At 43.9% G+C, this 13,303-nt stretch overlaps 1 long non-coding RNA gene across 5 annotated transcripts in view; it reads right to left on the bottom strand.

The window, feature by feature from the left end:
• LOC116387639 (uncharacterized) overlaps positions 1 to 13,303 on the bottom strand; it is a 25,241-nt gene that overhangs the window by 5,982 nt on the left and 5,956 nt on the right. For 3 of the 5 annotated variants that reach the window (XR_004213028.1, XR_004213031.1, XR_004213030.1), the window contains exons 2-3: positions 10,526 to 10,614; positions 1,829 to 3,503 (exon numbers count right to left, since the gene is read on the bottom strand). This is a non-coding gene — a long non-coding RNA (uncharacterized LOC116387639). Of the gene's footprint in view, positions 1 to 1,828; positions 3,504 to 10,525; positions 10,615 to 12,218; positions 12,395 to 13,011; positions 13,244 to 13,303 lie in introns of those variants that run through there. The other 2 variants (XR_004213027.1, XR_004213029.1) reach the window with 2 other exon arrangements.

Genomic DNA, 13,303 nt, shown 5'->3' with positions numbered 1-13,303 from the left:
ACACACACACACACACACACACACACACACACACACACACACACACACACACTCGTGAGCCAGACAACCCCTTCACTGGCCTTGACCCATGAACTCTAGGGTCCTCTTTCACCTGCTACAACAGCATTCATGCTAGCAGGGCTGTCTCGCCAGCGGCCGACTGTTCTGCATATGTTCTCCTAACATTCCCACGCTCCGAGCTCAGGCCTCCAGCACGATCACACTTTGAATACAGCAGTATTCATGTCGGACATTATGGAGATCTGCATTGTGTCTCTGTCTGGCTTCATGACGACCGCCACGTCTATGACTTTAACTAAAGAGGAGGCTTTTTTTTCCCTTCTTCCCCCTCAAATTGATCTGTAAATATTCTGCGATGACGTGTCTGACTAGCTCACAAAGGAAATGTAACACGGTCATCATTTTTGTTTCTAATAAGCTGCTTTATTTCCCTTCTTTTTTTGTTTTATGTTTGGAAAACTAGGTCGTCTTGATCACAAAATAACGCTCTCATGTCGTTCCTCCCCTTCCCACTATCCTTTGCTCCCATCTCTTCAATTTCTTCCCGCCGAAGCTGTGTTGTTGATTCAGTTTTCAACGGCACTTCAAGGGTAAACTCCTGACTCTCCTCGCCTTTTCCTTCCTCTTCCTGATTCTTTACTGTTTGCCATTGGCTGACACGAGCTTCGCATCTCCCCATTGGCTGGCGTAACAGACAGAAACAGTGATGCGGCTAACATGAGGCTTCAGTGTAGTAGGAGCGTTTAAGTGTTATTGTGAGAAATGGGGTAGAGCGTGTTCCTGCTCACCGACGGATAATGTGACTGTCACATGTGGAGGGGTGCGACACTCACTGGGTTTTCATTCAGATCATGTGAGAGACCTTGAGAGGCGTGCAAAAGACTGTGACTGAATTTGCCTCGCCGCACAGCATATGGACGCCCTGATCGCTCTATGCAAATGGTCGAGACGCAGACACATGTTCACAAATGCAGACAAACTACCCCCCTCCCCTCCAGTCCCTCATTAATCCTCCCCTCAGCTCCCACGACCAGCAGACAGACCCTATGATTCGCGTGACCGCCATTTTGCTGCCCACAGTAGACCTAACTGTACAGCGCAGCAGCTGCCTTGATGGGCGAATGCAAATATGAACGCTGCTTTGTCACTCAGCCGCCCAGCCGAATCTCATCGCATGAATTAACGCTCCGAAAACAAGACCTGCTCAATCAAATGCAACCACAAAACGACGAACTGCCAAAATGCAAAAAAAAAAACGTGAGCTATTCATTTATACAATGCTTCAATCTACTACATGAACGGCTCCGAACGTTATTATGCCAAGTTATGAGATCTGCATGTTGAATATTTTTTCAGGTTATTTCAAGTCTCGAAAAGATGAAAAGCACTTTGATTGTCTCTCATTTTCCTCTAACTGGTGTATTCTTGGCAAAACGCCTTGATATGATACTTCACACCTCCCATTTATATGTTTCATGTGCAGCCCTTTTCTAGCAAAATCAGTCACCCCTTGATTTGTTCAGTACCATGGTAACCAGACACCAATGTGCATGAAAATGAGACTATTATGGTCTGTCAGTCTGGAGTTTGTTGGGCCTATGGATCCTTTTTTAATTAGAGTGCATGTGCATGTCTGAGCTTCTCTGTTTGCTTAATGCTTTCATCAGTGCATTATATATGTCCGCATGTTAAAGAACTCTGTGCATGCTCGACAGGGCGCTATCTGATTTTAAAAAAAATGTCTCGACTTAATCTTTTGTACATTGTCACATTTGCATGCGAGGGAATCACATGCAAACACACTCACCATATGGCACAGTATAGGACCAGACTCTTGATCTCACACGCGCCCAACACCTATCAAACACATTTCAGGGTGCGCATACGACCCTAAGAGAAAAACAAACAGCGGCAAAATACACTTTAAAACATCGCTCCTGTTTCGCTTGCCGCTACGCCGCGTTCACAGGAGCAATTATCAGCACATGCCAATGACATGATGGTTGGAGGTTATGCAAATGCAATTAGCCTCGATTTGCATTCGACAACAGCTAACGGATGCACAGATGGCAGACAACAGAGATGCGCCCTCCATCTTTGGCAGAGGGAGAGACTGGCGGCCATTTTGTCTAAAGCTGTGCCCATCTGGATGGAAACAACCACACTGCATTACTGTGACGACGGCAGCAGTTTGGGAGCTGTGGGTGCACTGCTGCTGCTCGCTGGCTTTCAAGGCCAAGCATATCTATTCATACACACACACACAGAGCTGTCTATTGGGGGAAATGTAAATAGAGAATAGTTCTCTCATTTGATTCAAAATGTTCAGATCTGAGGGACATCTTACATTTTAGAAGTTAAATTAACCTGTTAACTTCCAAACATTTCTTAGAGTCAAAGAAGCATCTTTTACATCTGTAATCAAAATAATAAAATGATCCTCTATTAACTAAAGAGGCTGCAAAGTTACAGTCATACACACACACACACACACACACACACACAAATGATTTTATGTGACGTATGAGGTAATGAGAGCACATTGAGAGTTGTTCAGAGTGGAAAATGTGGAGTGCTAAAGAGAGATACTTGCCATTTTACCATCTCCACTACCAGAGGAGAAGGTCTCTCTGCTCTGTGATCTTCTGCCCTTCTTGACATTCAGTTAGTCATTTAAAAAAAAATATTCTGGGATTGAATACCAGACATCACGGAGGGAAAAAGACAATCATATCATGTGCCAGTTTTTCGGGTCTTAACTGACACATGTCTGCAGCTTACCATGGTAACAGCAAGCCAAGAGTGGAAGAGAAAATAAAGATCGTACTGTCTCTTTGTCAAATGTAAAAACTGGTTTGGGAATAAACAACGGGCGTGTTGAGGATGGAGAGAGAGTCAAAAGCAGGACTGCCAAACTGTTTTTTAAACAGCCAGAGGCAGAAGGTGGGGGATATGTCAATCTTATGAAGGGAAAAAAAAGAAAGAGAAAGGAATATCCCTGTCGGCGGTCTCTCAGCATTCGGGGTATCATTTGGGGAGAGATCCCCTTCAGCTGAACCACACACAGCCAGTGGAGATTGGGACTGAGGTCCAGTCTGAGGAGCCAGTCTCAGCCTGCAGCTGAGGGGGCCACGCAGGGCCTGTCCTTTGGAGGTCTGCGGGCCCCTAGGCCACAGACTAACACAGGAAAGACCCACTCAGAGCTGTGCTGGATCTGTGTTTCATATTGATTTCTCCTGCATGCTGGTAGCTCCAGAGGTGCTTCTAGCCATCAGGGACCTTCTCCATCCTTTCCAGCCCACTCACTAGCTCCCTGCCTGGGCTTCACTGGCTCTGTTGGACCCCTGGTTGGAGGTATCGGCCACAGGAGGAGAGGAGGAAGACGAGAGCCCATGGCAATGATGATGAGCAGCGCTGGGTCTCTGAGTTCAGTCATCTACCAGCCTTTATCCAGCCTTCCAACCACCCACCCTTGTCTCCATCTGAAAAAGGGAAAAGAGAGTGTTTTTCAAAATCTCACCTTTGGCATTCAGCATCCCTCTGCTTAATGCAAATGCAAATGTAAACACTAACACTTTGATTAAAAATATGTGGGAAGAAAACGCCAACTTGCTCTTTTGTAACCTGCCCCAAGGCGCTCGCTGCTATACAGAAACAAATAAAACTGCTCAGCATACTGTATGAAACACAGACACATCCATCTCTGTTCATAGTTTTTACATGTTTTTTTGTCCCATAAATATAAATCATTCACATTTAAAATCTTTACACTTAACCTTCATTATTTTAAAATACTATTTACATTTATTATGTCTAGTCATTTTCTTTTACCATGTTTTATGACTGGCATAAATAAAACAATGAGCATGATAACGGTTTTAAAACTAAATGAATAGTTTGCATGGATTCCTTCACTGCAGTGCATCTTGAAATGTTCTGAAAGCATTCTGAATCCTGTTATCATGCTAATACAACATTGTCCTTTATGTGTCGCTTTGTTCTTTTCCATAAGAAAAACGAATTGCAGGGGCCTCCTTCAGTAACCGTGCACCGAGTGGCCCCCATTTCTGTAAAAAAACAGCATTCAGCTCAGTGTGGTTTGCTGCAAAATTAATAGGACACAGAAAGCACCGGGTGAAAGCGGCCGGGGTTAGTTATGGGATGGTTTGTTTGTGGATTTGAGTTCGCTGTTATGTGCATGTTTTCATCTTATAATGGGGGAGCACCCGGAGTAGCCCCTGGCTTGGCCTGTGCAGGGGAGTGACGTGGGGTGAGATTGGGTGAGCCGGAGGAAGATTCAGACACAATGCCCCCATTGAGAGGGTTCAGACATGGATGTTAACTCCCCATTCCTTCACACACAATAGGGCCCCCCACTAGAGCCGGCATAGGGGACAGTGTTAGTTCAGGGCTGCCGTCCATCCAGCACGAAATAAAAGAACGGCATTATCAAGATGGGAGGAGAGGGAAGGAAGGATTGGGGGGGGGGCGTGGGGGGAGGAGGAGAGATAGAGGAGTATGTTTGTGTATGAGGAGGGGGGCAGTGAGGAGCCCTAGCTGTGACCCATGGCTTTGGACTTGAGGAAAAAAACATCGACAAACACATCGCAGCAGCTTCAGCCATCCTACTGCCTTAAACAATTACAAAACTTGATAGAACTAAGAGCAATATTCATTCTGACTATTCTATAACATTTAAGAAAATAGTCATCAGCCTGTACGATTCATATGGTCAATCTAGATCTCGTGTCTTATTATTTCTGATGGATAATTCAACATTTGGCCAACTGACAATAGTTGAAAATTAGCCATTTTGCTTGAACTGGCAAATTTACAGTTATGTATTAAATAAATAGATAAATAAAAATAGGATGAAATAAATACAATGTATCAAGAAATGAATTTACTCAGCATTAAGGAATCAATTACTATTAAAGACCATGTTAGAGCCGTTCATACAATATACTTGTTAGTTAATTTAAATGAAGCTATGAAGCCTGGAGAGCACACTGGTTTCAGGCCGTGCTCATTTCTCTTATTGTGTTTAGTTTTGCTACCGTGTTCTTTTTGTATTTTGGTAGGAAAGTACTATATACTTGGACTCTATAGCTTAAGTGAGCATTTCCCCCCAAAAAGGTATAGATGAAGAGGGCGACATATTAGCAACAGTTTGTAAAAGCAGCAGCATTTGTGCAAGAGTGAACAATGTTCCCTCTTAAAGATGGAGAGCTATTAATACCAAAATATATGTCTTCTTTTATACATTTCAAAGGTTTCAATGAGATACAGACTCAGTTGTGAATCTCCAAATGAAATGACAGACTGCAGAGTTTATCTGCAGACTTTAATGGCATCGTTTTTGCAGCAGCGAGCAGGAATCGCATCCTCCAAAGACTTCAGCATTTTTTAAACATCTTAAGCATTCCTCCAAAGACCTTATAACAAGCGTTTGCTTGTTCGCAGTTGCTTGTTATATACTCTGCGGTTGTAAAGGAAACACTGTTTTGGGAGTCAGTTTGGGAGTGAAGTCGACAGCGTTAACAAGCCCTTGGTAATTTAAGTGTATAAGCTTTTATTCTGCCTTTCTTCTCCAGACAGGTAAAATCTCCTCTGGCTAAACAAAGGGGAGCGCTGCTTAACATGTACAAAGGAAGCTATCAGTTTAGCTGTGGCGAGGGGGGTAGCTGGAAAATGTTTATGGAGATCCTGAGTCTCTCTGGGAGCCTAATAGAATCCTGTGGCTGGAGTGAGAGCTCATTGTGCCGGTGTAGAGGATTACACTGGTAAACTGGTAAAACAGGGGAAAGAGCCCAAACACTCTCTACCTCCTATGGAGAGGCAACGAACCATCCAACAATGAGAGGGGAGAGCATTCTGCAAGCTGACTCATTTCCTCAATGGAAAAAAGACAGACCTGGAGAAAGTGGAGGAGCTGCGAGAGGAGGAAGATAGAAGAAATGGATCAGGTGGTTCATATTCATGCATGTGCACGGGCGGAAAAAAATATCATGAGTGAGGGATGGAAAAAGAAGGGGAGCAGAAGGGGCTGCATGGACGACAGTTTCAGTAGTGGAAGGTAATATGGGGAAATGATGTCTGTCTTGCTTGTCTGTCTGCATCCTGAGTGACAGTTTACAATCTCAGCAGGTCGGCTCTTTGGCTCCATATACAATTCCTCATTTTTCTCTCTCTCCGTCTCCCTTCCACCTCTGGTTCTCATCTGTTTCCAGCCATCTCTAATCTCAACCACCACCACCTCCACCACCTCTCCTCTGCATTTTGTCTACATTTTAAAATATTTATTTCCTTTCACTCTTCACAGTTGATCCCCAATTATATTAACCATCATCTTCATTGTCCTTGTGCTGAATGAGAGACATGCAAGTCTTCATCTTTTACAATTGAAAAAGGAAAGAAAACTCTGGAACAAGTATTAGGTTGCCGAACACTTAAGTTGCACAATAATGATTTCTGACAGGCCCTCTCTTCTTTAGTGAGCTGGCTTCAAATCATAACCACAAATGAGGAGCTGAATCTCTCTCTCTCTCTCTCTGCACTTGGCCTCCTATTCATCAGCAAACTATAGTGTCAACTACAACTACTTTTATACTAAACCAGTAGATTCATTTAGGCTAATACTTCTACTTGAGCATCTGTCGAAACCACGAATACAAGGAGCATTAATTGGAGTCGCTACAGATTTCTGTGGTGAGGAAAAGTATCTGTCCGAGGAGCATGATGAGCCCCGTATACTTCCCACAGTTTACACGGACAAGTTAAGCATTATTCTCCTCTCACCTGCTGTTCAAATGGAAATCACGTTGCATATTCTGCATTCTGCAACCTGCCACCTGAAAGACTCCTCTCTACTCTCCTCATCTCTATTCCTTCAAATGCTGCCGAGGGTGTATTCAAACAGCAGGATACACACTCAGCTAACAAACCTCATTAAGAGCCCATACACACTTTCTCAAAGCTAACACTAGCTGTAAAACATCCCCTCTCTATGCACACACTGGTGGCCACACTGACCGCGACAAAGCATCTTTACAGAGCTAATTAGAAGGGTCCCCCCCTCTCTATTTGAATCTCATCTGAATAGGAGGGAAGATGATGACGAGGAAGGGAGAAGGAGACAGAGAATGAGGGACATGCAGGATAAAGAAGGGAGAAAGGAGAGAGGAATATACTCAAAGAGATAGCAGTCGCGTGTTTCATAGGGTGGAATTAAAGCAAGGAGCTCACGCAAGCAGGGGGACCTGAATTAGTGTGACACAGCTCTGTGTAAGTCTGGTGTAGCGGGGAATCGGGAGGGAACTGAGTGTTGCACCGATTTGATGGGTGTGCCAGTATCTAGAGAGAGACAGAGGGGACTAATGGGTGTGACACCAGCTTCATGGGGAAGGCAGCAAAAAGAGCAGCTGGACAGCATTTCAAAAAGCTGCAAGAGAAATGCTGCTCTGAAACAAACTGCAAGAAGCAAAACACAAAATGTGGAACGATGACATACAGATGAACATCAGGCATGCAGCAAATAAACTAAATAAATGTTTGACTCATTTGTCTTTCTTTGCTTTTTTTTCATGCTAATTATTGTTTTGCAAAGCATCCGTTTTTTGAGATGGAGATCAGTATTCTCTTTCTAAAACATTGCTGCGGTCTTTCAGCTCCTTATTTAGATAAGGACAGAAGGTCACACTGAGAGTTCAGCGCCAAAAACATTCCTCCATAGTTGCCATATCTTCCCCCAACTCTCCTCCATTTCACGTTCAAATGTTTCTTTTGTGTGTCCTTGAAGCAAGCTGTGTGTGTGTGTGTGTGTGTGTGCAGGCAGACAATGCCAAGTTGACAGTTAGGGTCTTGGTCCAAGCACAAGGCCAAGTTTGCCTCCACAGACTGAGTGAATGGACTCATCAACAATTGCAGAAGTATCTCTATATCACATTATTTCTCCAGAACTGACTTTTGCATCAAGGCATAAAAAAATATACTGTTATCATGCTTAAAGAAATGTATAAATTACACAGTCATTTTCAAATGTAACAAGAACAGATGGCACTGTGTAAATTCAAATGCACAAAAAGACAAAGACAACTAACTAAAACAAATCATAATCCAGCCTCTTTTTAATCCTCACCAAAATGTTAAATTCAAGTTGAAGTTACGACCTAATTGCTGTCCCATCAAGCACAGCAGCCCCTGATGAGAGTGCAAAGCATTCTGGGAGAATAGCAGGTGTCCACCATGTCACAGAGCTTCCCAGACAGCTTGTTAATTTGCACAACGTTTACACACACATCTCTCATCTATGTGTGTGTGCATGCATGTGTATGTATGTGTGTATATATTAGCGATGGGACTTGACCCTAGCGAGCTGCGGCAGTGTTTCGCGTCTTGCTGGGCGTGGGAAAAAGACGGGACCCCTTTTCACAGCTGCCTCAGCCGAGGCCTGGGCTGCTGGGGGCCCCTGTACCCCCTCTACACATACCCCCCGTTCCCCCTTGTCCGACTCTCCCCCTCCTCCTTCCATCCCATTCAGGCTCCGGCCTACTGGCTTTCAAAAGCAGGACCCTTTTCCCAGCCCTTCATAAATACATCTCATTATTCAAGCCCTAGTTTGCATAGAGATTCCAAAGAGATCTCCACTCTGCTCGTGAGGCCTGAAGCCCCTCAGCCTTTTGGACCGCACAAGTGCAAATTTCGACTTAGTAATCTCCCTGTGTTAATATTTGTTTTGAAACGATGTGTGCGCACTTGCAAAACTGTTAAACCAATATTGAAACTGTCTTAAAATTTCTATTTCTAAGAATCTCTCTTAAAATTTCTTCTTTTTTTTTTTTTTTTCTAGAAATGCGGCAGAAAATCCGAAGACACTCAAACCAGTGAAAAGAGAGTTTAGCATGACTATTAGCAAGTGCTTTGCTAGTCTGTATTCCATCTGCCACCAGCTATTGTACAGTACCTCTCACACACCCACTCTTCAACCCCCCTCCACAGCAGCCGCACCCCCCCACCCCCACCCCCATTCGCTGCAATGCATTACTGCAGAGATTTATCTCCTATCAGCCTGTATAATACTGAGGTTATAATTTACATCCACTTTAGAAAACAGCAGCACAGGCCGGCCCTTGCATATGCTAATATATGAAGCTTGGGAAAATCTGGGCTACTCAAAGAACTCCACACTAAATTTGAATAACTGAGCTTTATATTGAGCTTCAAGGTTGTGGAACCATGAAGATTTGACCTTGCTTACAATGTGCACTTATTGTTTAATTCCTAATGCTGAACTAAGAGGAATTGGAGGGAACAAACTGCCAACCTTAAAGCTAGGAATGTTTCCGTTTCAATCTTGTGAAATAACTGAGATAACATCTCAGGTTTTTATTTCTTAGACGCCTTAAAATTGGGAACGTAAATTTTAACGTAAGTGTGAAACCAATAATATCTCACCGCACTGATCGCACAATAGGTCTCCTTTGCAATTCACAATATCATCAAGCGTTTTGACTTAATGCTGCCCTCGGTAATCATGCATGTGCGATACCTTTATGGAAATCAACACTTTCCCCACAATAATCAGGAGACTTTGGACAAGGGAAGCGTGGCTCGTCAAGGCATTAGGGCCGAAAAGGACAGAGCCACCCAAACGCTCTTTACACATGAGCAGGTCCAAACCTCGCCTGCACTCTCCTAACGGGATAAAGAACCGCAGCAAAGATTACACGGCCACCTCCCCTGCACCTACCACACACTCTACCTGACAAATAGGATCATAGTGTTTAAAGGAATAATACGTTGAATGTATGTGAATGAAAGAGAGAAGTGTGTGTGTGTGTGTGTGTGTCTGAGGAGGATGGGGGATGATGTGCAATGTAACAAATGTTAATACTTCAAAGAAATGATGTAATTCAACATGGAGGTCTTACTTCACTCTTCAAATCACACCGTTTACTCTCTGTTGCTGTAGGCTACTACTGCAGCTCCACACTGTGTGTATATATTCTGATATATACATGAATAATATCAAACTGACATTTACACTGTGCGCAAATAAAACTGGCAGTAAATGTCCCTCTTATTGCCCCTTTTCGTATGAATAAGACGGTGAGGTTTACAGTGCTGCACACTTTAAAAATCATTCTTGATGCAAAGTACAAAATCCTCAATATTTCAAAATTCAGGCTCGGCCTGTCTCTCGTTCTCTGTCTTTTTCATACCCACACACACACACAACCGTCCTCACAGCTCTACAAAATATGGACAACACTCAACCGCCAGCGTTGCTGCACCATCGTTTGCTCAAGACTCTGCTGAAACACAACTATCTGCAAGCCTCCAGCATCTCAAAGTTTGACCTGAACCTGCCTCTTAAATCCATGGACTGGTTGTACACAAAAAAATATCAGGCATATAATGTTGTGCATTTGGCAACATCCTGGACTGTATATGGAAATAACATGTGAGCTACTTCTCTACACCCATGTGTCCTTAAAATATTTACCTGTAAGGTGACTCATTGTCCTGTCTGGTGGCAGTTTGTCTTCATTGTGAGTCGTTGCAAACTTCAGGGCTGACGTGGTCGGCATTTTCCTTTGAAGTCAAAAGAAAAGAGAATCAGTGTGGATGAAATCATTGCCAGCGCTCTCGTTTTAAATCAAACCACATCTTTCGGGAATAAATAAGTGGCTTGCGAGGGAGTGGAGGGAAATATAAGGGGGGAAATAAATGCAGCTTTGTTGACCTTGCAGCTAACAGCCCTCAACCTAAACTTGTCTGGTGTTTTTTTTCTCATGCACTTCTCATTATTTTGTATCTTTGCGAGGTGACTTATATTTTCTTTTGCATGAAAAATGAGTCAAGATTGATAAAAGTGTTTGCAAAAAGCCAGAAATTACAAAATGTGATGGGAAAGACATAAGTGGGAAATTATACCACAAAGCAAAAGCATAGAGAATGCTTCATCTGGGCAGCATCCCAGTTGCTAAGCTACGGAAAAACCAGGATTGAACAGGAACAATGTTGTACACAAAATAAAGTATTCTGGTATAAATGCTAAAAATCATGACATCAATCAGTCAATCAGAAAGACAGAGATAACAAAATCACATAATATTTTAATCCTACAAGATGGAGGACATGGAGGTCACATCGTTCATACTGGCTCCAACTGTACACCGGCTCTCAAACGCAAACTTCAACAACACACACACACACACACACACACACACACACACACACACACACACACACTCACACATGATCCAAGCTCTCTTGTTTAACGGTGCACATCAAATATTGTCAGTCATGGTCTAAATAGAGCATGCTGGGACTTCAGGGGTATTCAGTCATCTCCAGGCCCACTGATTCTGCTCTAAGAATAGATCAAACTCTGAGCCGATGTCCTATTTTGTTCTTATCTAGCAGGCAAACACAAAAATAATCCACCCGGCGAAACACAAATTTGAACATATCTGCCGTGTCTAACTCAGATTCAGTGATGAAAGCATGTTCGAAACAGGCTGACGATGATTGTGTACAGTCTCCTTTGCTCTAACTGACTGATGCCATATGGTTTTGATGTGTTGTACCCTGCAGGTTGTAGTTCGGTAGCAAAGAACCAAACGGCCCAGTTGACACTGGAATGGTGCAAAAACACAGTTTCTGTGTTGTTGTCAGGCATGTTAGCACACAGTAGTCCAGTCCTATATGCCCATACTTTAATAAGACTTCATCTTGCACCAAGTGATGTACATGTGCATCCAATTATACATCACGCTCCTAATGTCAAGTAAATTACAGCCAGGGGAGATCACTTAGCCTACACTCATAAAGTGTCAGAGGAGTCAGGGAGTCTGCACGTGCAGTGGATGCAGCTTGGCTTAAATGAAGGCAACTTCTAGGGCCTAGAATAATCAGCATTACCAACATCTGATGCTGCTGCAGATATTGTTATAACACCCACATAGTTATGACTATACATAACAGCACGAGCTGTGTTTTTTTGTATGTTTCCCCACATGCATGTCCTAAAGTTGAGCGAACAGCCGATTTATTGATCCTCAACAGGCCCCGGCGACACCGCGATGCCCCAAAACACGAACCCCCAAATCACGCCCTCACGGACACGCTCGTGGCTCCTCTAACGTGCCAACACCTGTCTAGAGGAGGTAGACAAGCGACACTAAAATCCCCACCACCACTCCTCCTCGTCGGTAGCCGCGGCGTGCAGCCTCCCTCAGTATCCGTCCCTCTTGCTTCCTCCTCCTGCTGCCGCTGCTGCTGCACGCCCCGGCATCGTGTCCCCCTCCTCCTCCATGCCGAGGCGAGAGGAAGCCCCCCGGCTCCGAAGTGCTCGGCGTCAGTTCGTACTTTCGGTTCTCTAGCTTTATGAAATTAAAACTCATACAGCTAGATAACCAAAGACACAAACTAACCCATCGTCTCTTAAAGGGGCCGCCTCTCGGATACAAACAGAGAGAGGAGAGGAGAGGAGAGAGAGAGAGAGAGAGAGAGAGAGAGAGAGAGTGGGAGAGAGAGAGAGAGAGAGGGAGAGAGGGAGAGAGAGGGAGGGAGAGGGAGCATGCTAGAAGATTTTATATATAATAATTTATAAAACCGTAATATGTTTTTTCACCCATGATATGGAGGTGAAACAAGTAAAAACACGCAGGTTATTTTGGCTTCCATAACTAGTTTGACAAACACACACACACACCTACACAACACACATTTTTTTGAGAGTCCGGGTATAGCCTTTGGTCAACACTGTGGCTTCACACTGCTAGATCTGAGCGGTTATTCTAACACGTCAGGCCTAACACACAAGCAAAGTTCAAACTGCCTTCAATAATGTCACAGCTAAAAATTACATTTCTGGGATACACAAAACCACGATCAATGTAATGAAACACACAAGAACCCTCTTCATCAGAGTCAAGGCTATTCCCACATCAACTATACCAGTCATATAAGGCCAGCATCACTTACTTGCGCATCAGGCTGACTCCACTCCACTACAGTCAACAATTTAAGATTCCGCTTTGTATTTTCCGTGTTATCAGAGCCTGTGGCCTGATCGCACCCGATGAGAGAAATAGTGTAAACGAGCAGAATATTAAAGCTACAAAGTGTCCTACGTCTCCATAGACTTGCATGTGTCCTCTCCCACACGCGAGCTGCTACTGCCAAGTGAAGAGAGTGCACACGGTGAGCAGAGGGGATAAACTCCGCCTCAGAGAGAGAGAGAGAGAGAGAGAGAGAGAGAGAGAGAGAGAGAGAG

This window comes from Anarrhichthys ocellatus, unplaced genomic scaffold (genome assembly GCF_004355925.1).
Source record: "Anarrhichthys ocellatus isolate YVR2014 unplaced genomic scaffold, GSC_Weel_1.0 scaffold15, whole genome shotgun sequence".
In the NCBI taxonomy this organism is placed as follows: domain Eukaryota; kingdom Metazoa; phylum Chordata; class Actinopteri; order Perciformes; family Anarhichadidae; genus Anarrhichthys; species Anarrhichthys ocellatus.
This window is presented reverse-complemented; position numbering and strand designations above follow the sequence as displayed.